General features: G+C 44.3%; 1 protein-coding gene across 1 annotated transcript in view; it reads right to left on the bottom strand.

Moving 5' to 3' along the window:
• Positions 1-8,682, bottom strand: part of LOC118409244 (neural cell adhesion molecule 1-like) — a 47,971-nt gene extending 39,289 nt beyond the window's left edge. The window contains exon 1 of the mRNA XM_035810112.1: positions 8,564-8,682. The gene's annotated coding sequence lies outside the window, so the exon portion shown is untranslated. The remainder of the gene's footprint in view (positions 1-8,563) is intronic.
• Between the last annotated feature and the right edge of the window lie 10,762 nt (positions 8,683-19,444).

Genomic DNA, 19,444 nt, shown 5'->3' with positions numbered 1-19,444 from the left:
CAGTAAGTTTACGTCACATGGGGGCCACCATGTCAGAAGAGTGGCGTAATAATGACCTTAATTAGTAAGGAACGAGTAGCACAATTACGGTCTGAGTAACAAGGTCAAGTAAAAAACTAAATGCAAGGTTGAACGGCAAGTACGGTAATACAATACAAGCAATACAATACAAGGTAGCGAAGAAGAGGTCAACTAAGGAAGGAATCAAGAAGTTGTTGTTCCACAAGGCATGAACCACGCGGGGTGTCTCATTCTAAGTGCTGAATAGTCATAACAATTTTACTCCGTTCAAGGTTGAGCATCAACTTAATTACCAGTTCGTAAGTCTAACTAGGTTATCAATCAGCCTGTACGTCGGGGGAGGGTGTGTTCTTGGGTGGGTGGGCGGGGAACACACCCCGACCGCAATGAGGTACAACCACGAATGGTTAGGGGAGAGGGGAGAACATCTGGGGTAGGTTGGGGGAGGTTCACTTATGCTTCTGTGATCCGACAGGAAATGGTACTTCTCTTCTCCACAAGTTCCGAAGAGAACTCCATTTCCTGTCTACTCACAGATAACACAGACACAATATGTGGGGTAGGGTAGCGGCGTCACCATCACGAACAAAAAAGGATAGAACAGACGGATTAAGTAACGTACAGGTGGTACCGAGCACACAACCAACACCACCGGAAGGTTCGTCGGCTGGCTGGATGTCATGTTCGGCATCGTCAAGTCAACACACACTTCCTACGGAGTACAGGTGACCATCGCAGCCGAAGGGTCATAGCTGGAGGGAGCACTACCGAGGTATCGTCCAGTCAACACCCAAACCTACGGAGTACAGGTGACCATCGCAGCCGAAGGGTCGTGGCTGGAGGGAGTACTACCGAGGCATCCGGTCAACACACACTTCCTTCGCAGTACAGGTGACCATCACAGCCTACCCTCATGGTAGCTGGCGTCACTAACAAGGCATCTTCCTGTCTGGCACACTTGGCCATACGAGACAACTCAACACGGTCAACAGGGACAAGTACATGTAGATGGCAAGGGAGAACCGTCTCAGTCAACAGGAGGTTGTTAAGGTCATGTCAGTGGACAGGTTAGAGGCAAGGGAGATGGATGGGGTAGGGCAAGGAAAAGGGGTAGGGGTGGGGTGGGAGTGGCTGTACAAGCAATAGTGTAGGAAGTAATCTAACAAGAATTAAGTAATCCAACGAGTAGTTACAAGCTAGGAAGCAAGTTCCTTGAGATACGGTACATGAGGTACTGTAAGTTCAAGTGTCCAGTACAAGGCAGCCAAGGTGTCCTCGTGTCGGCTGTCAGACTCTGAGTCTCTGAGGGATGAGTCTGATAGACGCGGTGTCGACCAAATAGGTGCAAGACCATACTTCCAGTGTCAGTAAGGTGTCACATAAGTGTGGCTGTGGAAAGTCCTGGCAGTACAGCAACAAGGTTCTCGATCTGATCCGTGTTACAGTCAGAGACCGGACAGAATTCCCAAGTCTATAATGGCGCGTTCCGGTCAAGCTTGTTACACCTGGGGTCAACACTCGATCCTGCCAGGGTTGATGTCGGGGGTCGCCTGTGGGACTACTCGGTGCAGATAGCATGTACTGTACTGTCTGTACATAGATACATACATACATACATATATACATACATATATACGTACACATATGCATATAATGACGTTTAACTTCTTCGCTGTCTGTGATGATCTGTAATCAGGACTAAGAACTAGTGATCAGCAGGTGTTAATTCGGAAGGCTGCGCCTGTAGGAGTTAAGTCTGTAAAGTCTGAACAGCTGACGATTCAATGGTTGAGGAAAACATGCGCTTCTCAATGACGTGACTGGAGCCAAGTGGTGCTTTGCATGAAGGCACAGGTAGCATGGAAGAAGCATGGGTAATTAACGAAAAGCGTAATACAATAGTATAGGTGTGTGACAGCCGTTAACTCGATGTGGTACTCGAACCTGTAGTGAGAGGACACAGCCTGGATGTCAGCCTGAATCTACACCAGGCCTAACTGATAACAGGATAGAAGAAAACACTGCAAGAATTTGTGCCTGTCAAAAACAAATAAACAACCCTGGGTCAGTCCTCTGAGGGGGGTATACTCCGTATGGCTGGGAACACAGCATCACCTTGTGATAATTAGAATTCCTAGATGTAGGACTAGGAGAAAAGAAAAACACAAACTTGAGCACTGTTCAATCTTAGAGGGAATCATCTGTTACTTTTATCTAGAACCTTCTGGAGGCAGGCTGAACTACCCTATAAACAATTTTACAGAAGTGGAGAGAGAGACTGGTATCAATAATTCCCTTGCACATGGGTGTCAAGGCAGGAATGTACCAGGCGGAAAACCCTCAGCATGGTGCCATGTGTGCCTAATTTAACCTTCCAACAAAAGAGGAGAAAAGACACAAGAATTAGATCTAGATGTGTGGAAAAAACCTGTTTGGGAAACGGTGATTGTTATTCAACGATTAAATTGAGCATCACAGTACAAAATGAAGAAAAGTTGTCGTTGTTCCTGAGGAAGTTTGAAAAAGGGTGGGTGTGTGGTGTTCAGATCGGCCACTCGGGTGGAAGTTCATCCGTCGGTGGTACGGTAGGACAAGATGGTCACCGATGAAGACATCAAGGTCACATGTCACAGTGCGGAAGGCAGATAATGCAGAACTCACAGGCGAATTGGGATGTCCGGGAGACGAAGAGTTGACTGGGTCAGTCCAGTAGGAACGGGGCAGCTTGGTAACCAGGGCTCAAGCAGCAACAGAGTTTATCCAGAAGTGTTCAGCACAGAGTCAGGTGATTGTAGGATCCTTGTAGGTAATCCGTCCAAGTAAAAAGGTGGCAGACCAAGGAAAAAACCCTTCAAAAACAAGGCAAACTGAAGAGCACAACAAACACACCCCGACCGCAATGAGGTACAACCACGAATGGTTAGGGGAGAGGGGAGAACATCTGGGGTAGGTTGGGGGAGGTTCACTTATGCTTCTGTGATCCGACAGGAAATGGTACTTCCGGGATGTGCGGTTAAGAAATGATTGATAATAAAAGAAGGTATGAGGGTCTGATTGATAGTAAAAGAAGCTTTCAATGTGGATTTTAAGAACAACGGCAGAAATATTGACTTCATCTTTCTGTTGACGCTGTTATCATGGTGACATTGGACCGTAAAAATCTCAGCTGGTGACAAGTTCATTTACCTTGGCTTTCTGGTGTTGATTGACTGACGTTCAAACACTCACCTTTTTGTACATACGATGGCAGGATGTTATGGCATTCCGATTAACGTTTATAACCCACCACCTACCCAAATATATGTAGCCTGGAGACCAGCCTTGTTCGCTTTGGTCCGCTCCCGAAGGTCCCTACCCCGTAGCCTCCTTCACCTACTCTCCAAGCAGAGGTTGGTGGGAAAAAATCGTGACCTTTTCCTTTCATACGTTTTTTTTTCCGATCGGCTTTCCCACCGATCGAATAAAAAGGATGAAAGGAAGAGGTCACGATTTTCCCCACCAACCTCTGCTTGTAGAGTAGGAGAGACTGTCACATTGTGGAGACCCTACTGAATTTCAAAGTCAGCTGAGTAGGTTGATCCGACGGGGACACTCAGCCCGGTGCTGCTAAAAGCATTCTGACCAGAAACAGTTCATCTTCTTTGCATCCTGCTTGGTCCGGAACATTTAGGATCTTGGACACTTTAATAGATCTTTCTTGGAACTTTTCATAGATAATCTAGCAAGATAGAACACCGAGCGGTGCTATCAAAGTTACCTGCGCCGTCCTAGAGTGCTGTTTCTGTGTCCGTTCATTTAGCGGTCTAGTCATGACTGAGGACAAAGTTGTAGGTTTGATATGTATCTTTAAAAACGGGTGGGTAGACAAAACCAGCTGCTAGTAATCAACGGACGCTGACAAAACCAGGCGCTCTGTTGTGATTTTTTTGGCATTGAATGCCCTCAGATTACAGTGTAATAAAACTTGGAAGGTTGACCGACCAACTCAAGCTAAGGAGTGGGGCTTTCTGAGGCAAACAAAAGTCTGAGTAACTTATATGATACCTTTCCTTTCCTTCAAAGAACAACGGAAGCAAATATTGACTTAACCTTTCTGTTGACATTCATTCTGTTTATATCATATCATGGTCATATTTATATAAAAATCCCCTGCTGGTGACAAGTTCATTAAGATTTACACACCCGTGGCTTAATGGTGTTTGTTGGTTGACTTGCAAACACTACATGGTTTTGTGCACACGGTGGCAGGATGTTCATGGTAATCTGAAAATCGTTACAAACTCCCCCACCAACGCATGGCCGTACCATCTTAAGTGAAACAAAGTAATCTCCAAGCAGATCCTTCGATTGCATAAGTACTTACCAAACTGGCCAAGGAGTGTAGTCAGCCAAGAGGTGTACATCTGCCAGCTTTTGATACTACTGTAAATGTATTTAAGTTCGCGGGGATTTAATTTCGCGGTAGCGGAAACAGGACTTTTCGCGGTGAATTTAAGTTCGCGGTAACACCATAGACTGCAATCTAATATCATAATAGAAAATGTTCGCGGTGGTTTTAAATTCGCGGTGAAGTGGTCACCGCGAAAACCGCGAACATTAATCCACCGCGAACATTTCTGCATTTACAGTATCTTATGCTACCGTAGGATCTGCTTGGAGATTCGAAACAAAGCAGGTAGTGTGTCGATCAGTAGCGGCGGCGTGCCAGTGAATAGGAACTGCGTCTCAGCCCAACCAACGTATTGGGTGTTTGTATTCATATTACGTAAAGCTGCTTGTTCAGCCCTTCCCGCACAGTATGTTTGTCCTCTCCGAGAGTAGGGACAGTTCTAACAATTTCTTGAAGGTGGCGTTTTTCTACTATAACTGAAAGGCGAGGAAAAGATGAGTCCATCTGATGATGACATATTTTGTATATGTTAAATGCATCTGTTGAACAGTTCAACATGTTTTGTTATGACCTGTAATTAGCCCAGTGAAAATTTCAAAACATTCCGCTGACGCAGCCGAACACCAGTCGACTTATACCCCCCTCACATTAGGTGCGATTCGATCGGAAGACTAGTTTACGACCTCTGAATGACATTTTCGTGAGTAAAGGCACGCGGAACGCTTGCGGCATTGCTGCGTTCGGAAGATGCTCAACGAATTTCAGAGATAAAGAACGAATTTTCTTACTTGTTGTATATTTTGTCGTCTTTTATGTTATACTTTTACGTATTGCGCAATATCTGAATCATAAAAAATCGAAGAAAATAACAAAACAGTGACGCAGTGAACGAACGCAGCAATGCCGCAAGCGTGCCGCACGTCAAGTGAGAGGGGGCCTTAAGACGTTCGGTGTTCTCACGATCATCTTGCGATTTTTAGGGATCGCCGGCAATTTTCATGAGTCTTAAGACGGTCGCGGTGCAGCGAAACATGTTCTTACATAAGCGACAAGTCGCAGGAGATCTCCGAGATCGCAGAGCTCGTTACCGAGTCGCAGATCGTGCGTGCAAATCGTGCGTACCTCGCAAGGGTATCGGTCAACAGTCTTGCGTCAATCCAACGATTGAAGACCGATAGGCGAGCACAGACATAGTTATTAATCATCGAGCGCAAATCGGATGGCGAACGCCCGTTAGTCGGGCGACCTTCGGGCGACGTTCACCCGACTTCCGATTGTTTACAAATATTGAATTTCTGGGAATGTGAGGGTAATTCTAACATTGTGGCCCCTGTGGCAGTATGTAGGCTGGCTTTTTAAAACACTTTCCTTTCTTGTGTCATTTCTATTATGCCCGCGCATTCCATTCATTGGTTAAAAAGATTACGACAACAAAATAAGCAACATTTATTGATATCTTTTTTGAGGTACGTTTTGTGTTCCCTTGTCCGCGTGCAGGAGGTCATGGGAGGTTCATTATCATAGATTTATTCACCGTCGATCGCGCGAGGCTCGCTTATGTGTGAGGGGGGCAGATTTTGGGCGAAAAATACGCAAGACCATCTGAAGATCTTAAAATCAGCCGACCTTCCTGCAATCGCGAAGTACGTCCGAAGATCGTATATAATGTGAAGGGGGTATAAGCCGAACGCCAGCCGACTACAGCCGACTTAGCTCCCATAGTCGGGAGAGAGTCGGGAGCTAACTTCGGCTAAGATTCTGCGGTTTTGTCAATTCAGGTTACCAAACATACACTGGGGGCTTCTAAATGGCGCCCTTCGGATTTAATTGGTTGATTAAATAAAGCCAAAATATCGATAAAAAACTTTGTAGATTTGTTTTCAAACTTTTAATCCGCCTCCCCAAAACAGGTAAACATTCATCTATAATCGAAAAACAGTTCCACTCAAAAAGCGCAACGGGGTGCATAACTCGTTCATTTTACGATGCCCTAGGCCTTGCCGACAGCAAGTGCCCTACCTACGCTTACACTTACAACAGCTCCACTAGGCCCTGCCGGGCTCACTACCGTTGGGGCTTGACTTTACTTCAAAAGAAGCTCATTGCGTATACATAAACTGATAAAGATTCAACTTGCGCTTGCGCATATAACGTTACATGTCCTGCGTTGGCCGCATCTTTGCTCAAAGCATTATCCTAAGATGAAATACAGATACCGAACCCATCACTCAAACCCTGGTCTGCGCCAGACATTTCTGATCTTGATCTCACCCTTGTTACTAGTTACTACACAAACTACAAGCTGTCGTTATCGTTACCTTCGCCAGAATTGTATGTACAAATGTATTTGATATTTGTGTGTGTGTCTCCCCTTGTGAGTGTGTGCCTGAGCCCGATAAGTCTAGAATGCTTGGATGGTCGTAGATTTAGGAGACAGGTCCCTGACGGCTATTCTCCCAGCAGAGCTCTAGGCTAAAGTCGGTGCCAGAAGTGGCCGCGATGTCTCCGTGGAGGGAGCTCGTAGACAAAAGGAATCGCGGCCAACACTAGTACTAGTACTACTCCCCCCGACTGTAACCTCTGCTTGGTGAATACCTGTCAGTCGGCCCCGGAGGAATCTGATAATTTTGAAACTGCGACCCTAAAGGTCATGATGGGAGAGGGGTCGTGCCTTTTTCGGTTCATTGGGTAGACTGTGAATATCAAAGCTATTATCTTGCCATTCTCCCACTTCTTTTCTCCACAAGGAGACTTTCTCGGTGAAAATGCTCTATATTCCTACTTTTATTAAAGAATAATTCATTATTTATGTACTTGTGGATAAGAAAATTAGAGTTCCACGACCCTATACCTTCGCCACTTCTTGAGTTATTCCCTGACAAAGTCTAACGCTAAACAGACCCCAAAACAAGCAGCTAGTGGGCCCACACCACTTGCTGTCAGCCAAAAGAGCTATCTACTACTTCATGGTATGTCATGGCCATATCGTGTCCAGAACACGAGATATCAAAAAGTTCCGCTGAAGTACCGTAACAAACAGCAGTTTTATCGAAAACAGGCCCGAGATGTGTCCGTTTGATAACTTTACTTTCATTCACTTCCTTAATTTGACGATAAAAATACATAATACCATCAGTCAAATGCTCATCTATTCCAGGTATCAAAAAGATTTGAAAACGATCTGGTAGAAGTGCTCTTCTGGAGGCAGGGAGACGAGATATCTGACAATGACGCGTAATAGAAAGGCGTTTAACGTGCTAAACAAAGGGAGGGGCGTTGTGCATAGCACTGGAGTCTACGTATTTAGCTCGTCGCAAGTTGGGACACGCGCAACTTTTCACAGCACATTACATATCGTTCGTTCGTTCCTTCAAAGCATTAATCCTGTGGAACGCGCATGTTTTAAGGCAGGTCCCTGTCGGCCGACCCCGTGTGACGATCAGACAAACGCTGAAACAGTTGCATCATGAGCACTCAATACCTACGAAACGTCCTCTTTTTTTAACAAGCCATAAAATCGACCAAGTTGGGACATGATTTGAAATACATTCCGCCAAACGAACCGAAAAAGGCACGGCTCCCCTCCCATCCATCCCCTGAGCCGCCCAAGGCAACACCCAACCCCAAGATCCAGCCCAGAACAATGTGCCCGCGCCCAACTTAGAAGAATGCGGCAAAATCGGCCCAACTCAGAACAAGAGAGGCCCCAACTAGAAGAATACGGCAAGCAAGAGAACACTTTCGGTATTCAGTGCGGCTGTTTTGAAGCGATACAATTACCTCCAGTTACCAAGTGAAAGTAAAAGGGAGTAGTGTCAAGTGACACGAACTTAAAAGTTAGTGGTACATACCAACTTGATAGGAATTATTATCGCGTCGTTGAAACCACAATCCAACTTTGATATTTTGGGGTCGGCCAGAAGAAAATATATTCCGTGCCGTATGTCGTACGTCCACTAAAGACCAAACACCACGCGGGGCTTTTTTCACGCACAAAAATGTGTCATAAGACGCGCACCGCACGCCGATGTCGTACTACGACAGATAATTTTTTTGTCAATTGTAGATCGGACAACTGGAACGTACACAAGGACTGTGCAAATAGAACAGGTGAAATACAGACTGAAAATGCATGTGTACAACTACACTTACTATTGTCACATCGGCAGGTGGTTTGTAGACGGTAAAGATGAGACTTGTCTCGGGAACGGCTCTTCCAGGAGCAGGCAGACGCGGACTACCCACTCGAGTTAGCGTCCCCGATAATGATATCTGGCAGTGACAGTGACGAATATCAATGAAGTAAACGTAATAAGAATGCGTCAAACCTGTTAAACAAGGGGAGGAGCGTTGTGTAAACAATGGAGTCCACTTATTTAGCTCGTTGTTAGTTGGGACATGGCCAATTATTCACAGTAAATTATAAGATAATGTTTGTTTGTTTGTTCCTTCGTTAGTACGTTCGTTGAGAGCATTAATCTTCTCGGCCGTCCCGGAGGAAAACTGTGACGATTTAACAAATGCCGCTGAAACAGTTGCTTCATAATCTGTGTGAGAAAATTTATGGCCGGAATAAGGCACGGCTCCGCTCCCACCTTGCCCCTTAGCCGCTCATGGCAAGATTGGCACTGAGAACAAGATTGGCCCAACCCAGGTCAAGATTGGCTCGAGCCCAACTTTGAAGAATGTATCAAGATTGGCCCAATACAGAACAAAATAGGTCCGACCTAGAAATATACGGCAAACAATTAATTAAAACGGTAAAACAATTAAAACGGTCATAACGGTTTTGACGTAATACCTCCTGTATTATATGATACAGTATGATAGCGTAGCGTCACCTTTTGACCTCATCGTCTGCATATAATGGTCTTTCCTGGAAATCTGCGTGTGTTTGCTAATCGCTGTCTGGCTTTGACACAAATTTGCTGGTAAGAAAGTTTGGTTGTGGTTGGGACGTATTTTTCATGATGACTTTGAATGGTTACTATTTACGTCTCTGCAAATATTTGTGAAAATGTCACATGGTAAAGAAATGATTGTATGGCGTTCTAAAGATATAACAAATGTCACCCGTCCCGTCCATACGCCCATAACCCCGCGGCTATTTTTTTCAGTCTGCGTGAATTACTGTAAATGCTGTATATTCGCGGGGATTTAATTTAATTTAATTCGCGGTAGCGGGAAAAGGCCTGTTCGGGGTGGTTTTAACTTCGCGGTAGCAACATGCACTTTAGTGTCTTACTGTCATGGAAAAAGATGTTCGCGCTGGTCTTAAGTTCGCGGTAAATTTGCAACGCGAAAACTGCGAACATAAACCACCACAGCATCCTGCATTTACAGTATTATCTCAAAGCAGATGTTGTGTAGGCTAAATTTGCACGTTTTCCTAGCTGTCCTTCCCTGTGGTACATCGCCTGGTGTGCCCCAATGCGTTCGTGAAGATGACGTTGCAGAATCGAATTGAAGTTCTACAGCGCAATATGAAAGGGGATTTTGGACATTTCCCCAAATCGTGCAACGTAGACTGGGATTCTGCATAAAACATGTTACATGGAAACGACGGTCATGTGGAATATACATTGTAGGCCATTATATATTTGCCTCACACAAACGTATTTTTCATATTTGTAAACTCGTAGTTAGAATCGTAACAATTGGCAGAGGCAGTTTGGGATAATCTCATGTGTCTGTATCGGGCGTCTTTGATTTGATGATAAACCCCCAAGCAAAGCAATTTCGGCGTAGGGCGGGACAATCTGGACCTTTTCTTTTGTTGGGTCCTTAGGCGAACTCGTTAGGCAGGCGAAAACACCTTCAAAGTGTAGACACGAAACATTATCGAAGGGTAAACAAGATCACCTTTCTGTCAGGTGTCGAGACATTATGGCGCTGTTATCGCCGCCTCCGGTATCTGCGTGGAGATGTCACCAGATCCTTATACGATCAACAAACAGTACAGAACGGACAGATGGCAGCAGCCGGTTTGGATATAGTAGTAGTCTGTGTAGCCTGAGATACCTATCAGTCGGCAGAGCCGCGATGATTTGATCGTCAGCTATATGAATAACTAGGTGAGTACCGGGGGTATATCCTCTTGGCTCACCCATAGGTCATCTTTTGGAAGTGTACCCCGTAATATCGTACGGTATGGTCGGCGTGTGGGTGAATGAGTGCGGAGATATTGATGTGCGGCTCAGAAACAACAGGTTCCTGATTGATAACAAATAAATGTTCAATATGAAGAAAACCGAAGTCGTAAACAGATACCCAATATTGTAGACTTTTTGTGCTCGATATTGATTAATAATATCTTGAGAAAAACTTAATCTATGAGCTCTAACACTCCATGAAACTTTTACATATCGTACGGTATGTTCAGGGGTGGCGTGGAACGGTGATGTGCTGGGATGTGCGGTTGAGAAATATCTGGGTCCTGTTCGATAATGAACGAAACATTCAACGTGAAGGAAAACTGAGGTCGTTTACATGTACCCAATAGTATGGGCTTTCCGGGTTTAAGATATACTTCACCTATCTTGGGTTTAACATAATCTACAAGCTCTAGCGCCTTAGGAGACTTGTCCCGTAATACCGTACGTTATGGTCGGGGTGAGGGCGAATGAGTGGCGGGACGCGCGCCTCAGAAATATCAGGTTCCTGATTGATAACGAAATAAGTGTTCAACCTAAAGGAAAAATAAATCCGTTTACAGCTACCCAGTGGTATAGACTAATTCGGATATTTCCCGTTTTGACTGTTTTGAGTTAAATTTGATCCATGAGCTCTATCGGATGAGGAAGTATATACATACCGTACATACATATAAACGTATATACATAAATGATTTCCTGGGGTGGGGAGTGTTGGTACCGGGATGTGCGGTTAAGAAATGATTGATAATAAAAGAAGGTATGAGGTTCTGATAGATAAAAAAAGAAGCTTGCAATGTGGTTTTTAAGAAGAACTTCATCTTTCTGTTGACGCTGTTATCATGGTGACATCGGAACGTAAAAATCTCAGCTGGTGACAAGTTCATTTATACACCTTGTCTTGATGGTGTTGATTGACTGACGTTCAAACACTCACCTTTTTTGTGCATACGATGCAGGGGTCTAGCCAGCGTCCGTTTTTCCGTCAATTGACGGAAATGTGCTGCGTCTGACGGAAAAATTTTAAAACCAATCCGTCAACCTTGACGGACAAAAATCCTTGGTGGAAGCTACAGGTGGCTTGGGGACGCTGTCCACGGCCGTAAAAGCCACACACTGTTTGTTTTGCTATTGTTATGATTGTTGACAATGTGTGTCGGCGCCCTTTCGCATACGATATAATCTCATTAAAACCCGTTTTTCAAGGTCTCAGTTCAGTCCTTCTAATTAATTTTCGCGGTTTTCGCGACGATTGTAATTGGCTGACGGAAAAAAAATCGAGCTAGCTAAAGCCCTGATACGATGGTAGGATGTTTATGGCATTCCGATTAACGTTTATGACCCCCCCACCTACCCAAATATATGTAGCCTGGAGACCAGCCTTGTTCGCTTTGGTCCGCTCCCGAAGGTCCCTACCCCGTAGCCTCCTTCACCTACTCTCCAAGCAGAGGTTGGTGGGGAAAATCGTGACCTTTTCCTTTCATACGTTTTTTTTTCGATCGGCATTCCCACCATCTCCTTATTCAAACTGTTTTTTTTTACTCGTGAGTCTGTCCTGTGACAACCTAGATCAACAGTTTCATGTTTTGTAAGAAATCAATGGATCATAAGAGAACGGGGCCGTAAATGATTCGCAATACCGACTTCGAGACAGACCCATCCTGCTTTGGCCATACTTTATACAGCAAGCCTGCATGGCTAGCGTTTTGTATGAAAAAGACGAACGTTTAACAAGCAGGTTTACGAAGACAGAAGAGACAAATGCGAACTAATATTTCCTTCAGTAGGCATGGCAACATCGTATCTAACAACCGCATTTTTTAATTAACTAGTAGGGGTATCTTAGTGAGTTTGTCACTTAATCAATTGACTAAAATAGCTGAAACTTACAATAACACTGTGTTAAAGTGTACATGCACTGTGTACAGAATGGCTCTTCTGGGAGCAGGCAGACGAGGACTACCCATGCGAGATATCGACCACGATAATGATATCTGACGGTGGCAGTGCCGAATATTAATGAAATAAACATAACAAAAGGGCCTTAAGCCTGCTAAAAAAGGGAAGGGGCGCTACACACAACAATGAACCCCACTCCTTTGTCAGTTGGGACACGTGCAACAGAAATTTTCCCATCAATTTATATGATCATGTTTGTCCATTTGCTCGTTTGCTCGTTCCTTCCTTCGTTTAATCGTGTCGGACGCATGTATCAAGGCAGGTCCCTGTCGGCCGTCCCAGAAGAAAAAAATGTGACGATTTTACAAACTCTGAAACAGTTACTTCATTATCACTCAATGCCTACTAAATGCTCTATTGTTCACTAAGCCATAATATCGACCAAGTTGGGACATGCTTTGAAATGCATCCCGCCAGACGACCCAGTATTCTCCAGTGTTACGACTTCTCAACGGATTATGAGACTATCCCTGAATCCATCAACGGGCACCTTGGACCAACCTAAACAAGACAACACTTCCATTTCAAACTTTGTAATTTTACAAGCAGATGATCTCAAAGGAACTTTGAAACCCAAAGCTTACCACAGAATACAATTTCTATCCGTTTACTCTACCTCAACAATCTACTACAACGTAGTAGCCCAGTATTACAAGACGTTACCATTTATGTCGCCATCTCTCTTAAAGTACTTGAGTGTAGAGATTCGAATATGAAAATTTGAACATGTCTGACCACTATGGTGCTTGGTGAACAGTTTCTTAAATTTGGTGTATTTCTAGCACAAATAGCTCACGTAGCGTATTCCCTAGTGTAAAGGGGGTGATCTGTATATTCCTATATATACATTTATATTCGTAAGCAAAAGAATGGTCTTGGGTTCAATTCAAGCCTACATGCATATATCATAAGGCAAAGTTAAGTGTTCTTGGTTCAGTACAGTCGAGTGTATAATTTCTCTCAGACATCTCAGTGTGTATTTCTCGAAGTAAAGACAATGCCGATACACACTATATACATGTTACGTAACATCTAACAATGCCAGCGGAAGTACTGACGTCTGTCGGTACGTCGAGGAGTAATGGAAGTATTTGTCTGGACAATTACATCGTTAGATGCGAAGAATGTGTCGTTCATTAACGAACACGACAGTATTGTCCAAACTCCGACAGGTAGTCTGGAATACACATCTAACTGCGGCAATAAAAAGGACACATCCGACAAACACATGTGCGTATGTCTGGTACCTAGAGAAAATGTTCCCTTGTGTTTCAATCAGTTTCATCAAATGTCAGAACATTAGAGTCGACGAAAATATCCACCAAGATGTGTCTAAAACTATGCATTGTCTAAAGTTGACCGATTTCTAAATTAACCCATTTCAAGTAAACATGGAAATTTATCAGCGCAAGAGCATGGTCAGCTATTTTACTAAGGAAATGGTAGCAGCATATTTTTGTTTGAGAGAATCGACGAAATGTGTTCATGGGTGGTGAAAGATCAAGACGCATGTACTCGCAAATATTTGATTTGATTTATTAGAATTGCAAAACAGTACGATACGCGTGGTTTCGTTCCCGATTAATACGTATACATACATTTCATGTAACATTAATACACTAAGAAACTGTAGCATTGAATAAAAACATTAATGACTAAATTCTACAGTAGCAAAATTCTACGGTAACAGATGGAAACTGAGATGAAAATTAGAAAGAATGTCTTTTTTATCAAACTGAATACAATATATTAGCTTAACTTCAGATGGAGAGTTTACGACCAACTTTTAAAATTTAACGCGACTTATATTGCTCTGTATCTTTTCATTTCCAGTGTTTATTTACTGTTGTCATCTTTCACATTGGTGGTGTCTGTTCATTTTTCAACTCAACAAAATTAAGTCTTGTGTATCGGACAAGCACAGATCTTACGTATGAATGTTGTCTAGAATACACATCAAAGATAAAGCTTAAGACAAAAGCATCAAAGACTTCCCATTTCTGTAATCCACCTTGAACTCTTCAAAGTTGCGCCGCCTGCAGAAGCTGGACGGTACAACCGGTCGGACGGTCGGCATCTCAGTACACATGTCCCAGGAACGTCTGACACCTGTCGTGTCCGAACCCGCCGCCTTTTGTCCTCCGATCACCTTTGGCGGAAAAATCGCCTATAAAATCCTGTCCCGACAAGCGCTCTAGTCATACCTCTGTCGGTTTCCACAGAGAGCACATCGACTGACTTGCCACAGACTTCAACACGAACGTGACGATATGGAGAGAACAGACAACCTTTCCCTCAGCGCTTCCTACTCCGGGTCCCGAGCCGAATGGGTCGCCAAGAGAGCCGACGACTTCGACGCCAAGGCACGGTCGTTCCTGTGCGGGCGGTGCGGCCACCAGGCGGCCTGGGTCTGCCTGGACCCCGTCTGTGTGTCCTACAACCGCGAGAGAGTCTTGTGCCTTTGTGACAACTGCGACAAGCTCTTCCACCCGCCCACCAGCCCCGTCATGCACAGCCACCGCCGTCTAGGAGTCGCCCTGTACGTCTCCATGCTGATGCTGCATCGCTACCAGAAGGTCATCGGGGTCATGATGGCGAGGTCTCCGCACCACAGCCGTCCGTCCACGCCCGTCTCCACCGACGAGAGTGAAATCAGCTCATCGCAGTCACCGACAGCCTCCCGCCAGACCAGACCGGCTCGGTCCTCCGCCAGACCGTCCTCCTCCCCGGTGTCCTCCCGCCCGGCCAGTCCCGACAGTACGGTGAACATCAGGAAGAGACGGCGGTCTGGAGACGAGACATCTGAAGCCACCGCCAAGGTCAGCCGAACCGACACCGACCGGTCAGGACACTTCTCTCTATCCGCCGACCTGAGACCCATCCACGACTCGTATGGACGCATCCTGGACCGACTGAGACAGGACCGCTCGCTGTCCGTCTCTGAGGGCTGCAGACATGAACCCTTCGGCAAGCTGACCCTCAGGAACTACGCCGCCATCGCCGAGCTGAAAATCGTGGACTCGGACGTGTACACATCCGTACTGGACAGCTACATCCGGCGGGGAGACGGGAGCGGCACGCTGTCGGGGTTCGAGCGGGAGTGTCGTCAGGTGCTGTCCGGGTACGTCCGACAGGTGACCGTCATGAGGGAGCGGAGAGAACTCTTGCCGCGTTTCGACATCTCCTGCTAGGACTTCTTGCGAACTATTTATACGTGTACCGACATACGTTGGCATAATTGTGTCGTTGTCACGGCTAATTACACCTGAAACGAATTTGCTGTGATATATGTACTGTATGATGTGAAAATATGCTCTGAGTTGACTTATGTAATTTGTATACAATTTTTTCTATATGATAAGTTTATTGTGAACTTACGCATGACAACATTGATTGGACTTGCAAGGTGTAATGAAGTAGAACTGATGATGTCCCATGAATGTTGAGACTGACGTTATGCTATGCTAAAAAAAAATAAAATCATTAACTGACCTGACCTGTTTTGTGTATTTGTCATTTGTATTTCTAGCATGAATTATTTTTCTCTACACGATGTCATCCGTCCTCTAAGCCGCTCGAAGCAAGATTGGCCCAATCCAGAACAAGACTGTCGCGCACCCAACTTATACGAGAATATTGTGTCAGAATCATTTGCACACTAGCAGTGCTGAACATCAACCAATACGTTAAATGGAGACGCAAAACCTGTCAAACAATGGGGAGGGACAATGAGCACAACGTTAACAACGAAGTCCACTTCTTTTGGCTCGTTGCCAGTTGGTATACATGTATCCAGATATATTTTCCGATATTTTCCGATATTTTTCAATATTACACAATTGATAGTGACGTTAAATACCTTATTCACCCGAGTCAGCTTTTCGACATCAATCAATCAATCAATCAATCAATAAATAAAACAATGATCCAATCACTAACATTTTAGCATTGGTGCGGTAAGCTTAGTATCATCCTCCGTAGTGACCGCTGGCTCAATACTTTCGCTTGCTAACCACGGAGTCTGGACCAGCGCGTATCCCTACAGTGTCATGATCTGAGTGATCATGACACGAAAAAGGTACGGCTCGCCTCCCATCGTGCCCCTGAGCCGCTCAATTGAAAAGGCAAGATTGGCCCAACCTAGAACAAGATTGGCCCGGGCCCAACTTTAAAGAATGCGACGAGATTGGCTCAACACAGAACAAAAGAGGCCCAACCTACTAGAAGAATACGGCAAACAATAGAGAAATAGCAACAGATTAACATCTCAACTATTTTACCCTTCAGTAGTCATGGTAACACAGTATCTAAAACACACACTTCATTACGAGTAAGAGTGAGTTTTTCCCTTCATTCATTAGAGACAGCTGAAATGAGACGGGGCGTTGTACACAACAATGAAACCCACTTCTTTTCAGTTGGGACGACACGCGCAACTTTCCCCAGCAACTTATGTTTGTCCATTTGCTCGTTTATTCGTTCCTTCGTTCGTTTAATCGTGTCGGACGCATGTATTAAGGTAGGTCCCTGTCGGCCGTCCCAGAAGAAAATCTGTGACGATTTGACAAACGCTGAAACAGTTAATTCATGATCACTCGTGTTCACCAAATTGGGACATGCTTTGAAATGCATCCCGCGAAACGACCCGGAAAAGGGTACGACTCCCATTCCATCCGTCCTGTAAGAAGTTCAAGGCAAGATTGGCCCAATCCAAAACAATATTGTACCGCGCCAGACTTAGAGGACAAATTTGTGTCTTAGTCATTTGTACACTAGCAGTGCTGAATATTAATGAACCAACGTGTAAAATCAAGACGTCAAACAATGGGGAGGGGCAATGTGCACAACAATGAGGTCCACTTCTTTCGGCTCGTTGCTAGTTAGGACATGGCAACCTTCCAGAGACGTATACAATGTATTTCAATGTTATTTTGTAAAAACAACATTAATGACGATGGTATGCATAGATACATATTTTTTTCTTTTTTTAGCATCTTAGCATCCATGGGTATACGTTTAGCCTGAGTATCATCCTCCGTAGTGACCTCCAATACTTTCGCTTGCCAACCAAGGAGTCTGAATCCCTGGCGGTTGGAATTCAGATATCCGTTTAAATTCTGAACGAGTTTACTGATTAGCACCGTTCATCTAAGCCCTGATATTTTTTCGTTTGTTTGTTCATTCCTTCAAAGCATTAATCCTGTTAAACGCACATGTTTTAGGGCAGGTCCCTGTCGGCCGACCCCGTGTGATGATTTGACAAACGCTATCACTCAATACGTCCTCTTTTTTTAACAAGCCATAAAATGGACCAAGTTGGAACTTGATTTGAAATACATGTAATATCAAACGACCCGTAAAAGGCACGGATCCACGCCCATTCATCCCCAGAAGATTGACCCAACCCAGACCAAAATGCGCCCGCGCCCAACATTAACTTTGAAGAATGCGGCAAAATCGGCCCAACACAGAACAAGAGAGGTTCAACATAGAAGAATACGGCAAACAAGAGAACAATTTAGGTATTGAGTGATCATGAATCAACTGTTTTGACGTATTGTATGTACTGGAGTACCTCCCACGGCGGTCGGTTGCTAGGGTATTCTTTCCCGTTGCTATGCGAGTTCGAAAGAGTATCGGGTTACAAGAGGCCTACTATTTGCTAACCGTAAAATATTTCAACATAAACAAGATTTTATGACAGGGAAAATGTATTCAAAATAAGATTAAATTCGCAATTTTAGATATTCTGAATCTTCCCGTTTGAATTGAGATAGTTGTTTCGTTTCGATTTTGCTTCCAAAGACGATTTTTTTTTCTGTTTCTAGGAAGGCCTTCAATTTGACCATACTCTTGATAAGATGGGCCGCAAGTGCCATGGCAAATTCTCGATTTTTATATTTTTCGTCATCTGAGAGGCAAATAAAACTTTCTGTTTTTGGGATTTTTTAATTTTTAATTTTAAGCAAAGTTACAGTCAAAAATATGCGTAAAAATGGCATTTTTCGCACTTAATTACCAATAATTCAAAATCTAAGGCATTTTTTAAAAATCCCAAAAACAGAAATCTCGGGAAAACCGTTGCGGTCATTTTGAGCCGTCAATGAGTTATGTTGGACTATTCTTGGTGGAGATCTTAAACGATGTTGGCACGCATGTCATGCCGCACGGAGAGCGGGAGGGTGTTATTGATACCGGTGTAAACAACACTTATGATATTCAAGGTCACCAACAAAAACGCCAGTAGCTTCGTTACATATTACAGGTTGCAAACAAAGTGAAAGCATAGATGTAATGTCCAGAAAATTGTTTATATTGGTTAAAAACTATATTTTTCGCCTGATTCAAGTTAGTTGGGAGGAAAATGCCAGAAAGCACGGTTTTACCTGCAATGACCGCAGATGACCTAAATAGAACACGGGTTCCGTTCGAATTACGTCAGATGGAACATCATCGAAGAAGGTTCGAATTCGGCTAGACATGGGAGATTTTGAGCCCGTATTTGACCACCGTGTCCAGTTATCATATGATAAGAGGTAGTGTCATCTTTTTCGTGTGACACGAACTTAAACACGAACTTAAACACGAACTTTAACTCTGGTGGTACATACCGACTTGTTAGGTATTATTGAGTCGTTGAACACGATGTCACCTGAAATCACAATCCAACTTTGATCTTTTTCTGTTGGCCAGAAGAGAGTATATTCCGTGCTGTATTTCGTAGGTCCACTCAAGGCCAAGCGCCACTGCCGCTTTTTACACGGACAAAAATTTGTCCCAGGACGCGCATTGGTGCACCGCACGTCGATCGTCGTACTAGGGCAGATAATTTTTTTCGAGTGTAGATCGGAACTATTGAGTTTGTTACTTAATTGATTATAGACAACTGGAACGTACACACGCACTCTGCACACAATATGAC

This window comes from Branchiostoma floridae, chromosome 2 (assembly GCF_000003815.2).
Source record: "Branchiostoma floridae strain S238N-H82 chromosome 2, Bfl_VNyyK, whole genome shotgun sequence".
Taxonomy (NCBI): Eukaryota; Metazoa; Chordata; class Leptocardii; order Amphioxiformes; family Branchiostomatidae; genus Branchiostoma; species Branchiostoma floridae.
Note: the sequence above shows the minus strand (reverse complement) of the source record. Positions and strands in the feature narration are given on the sequence as shown.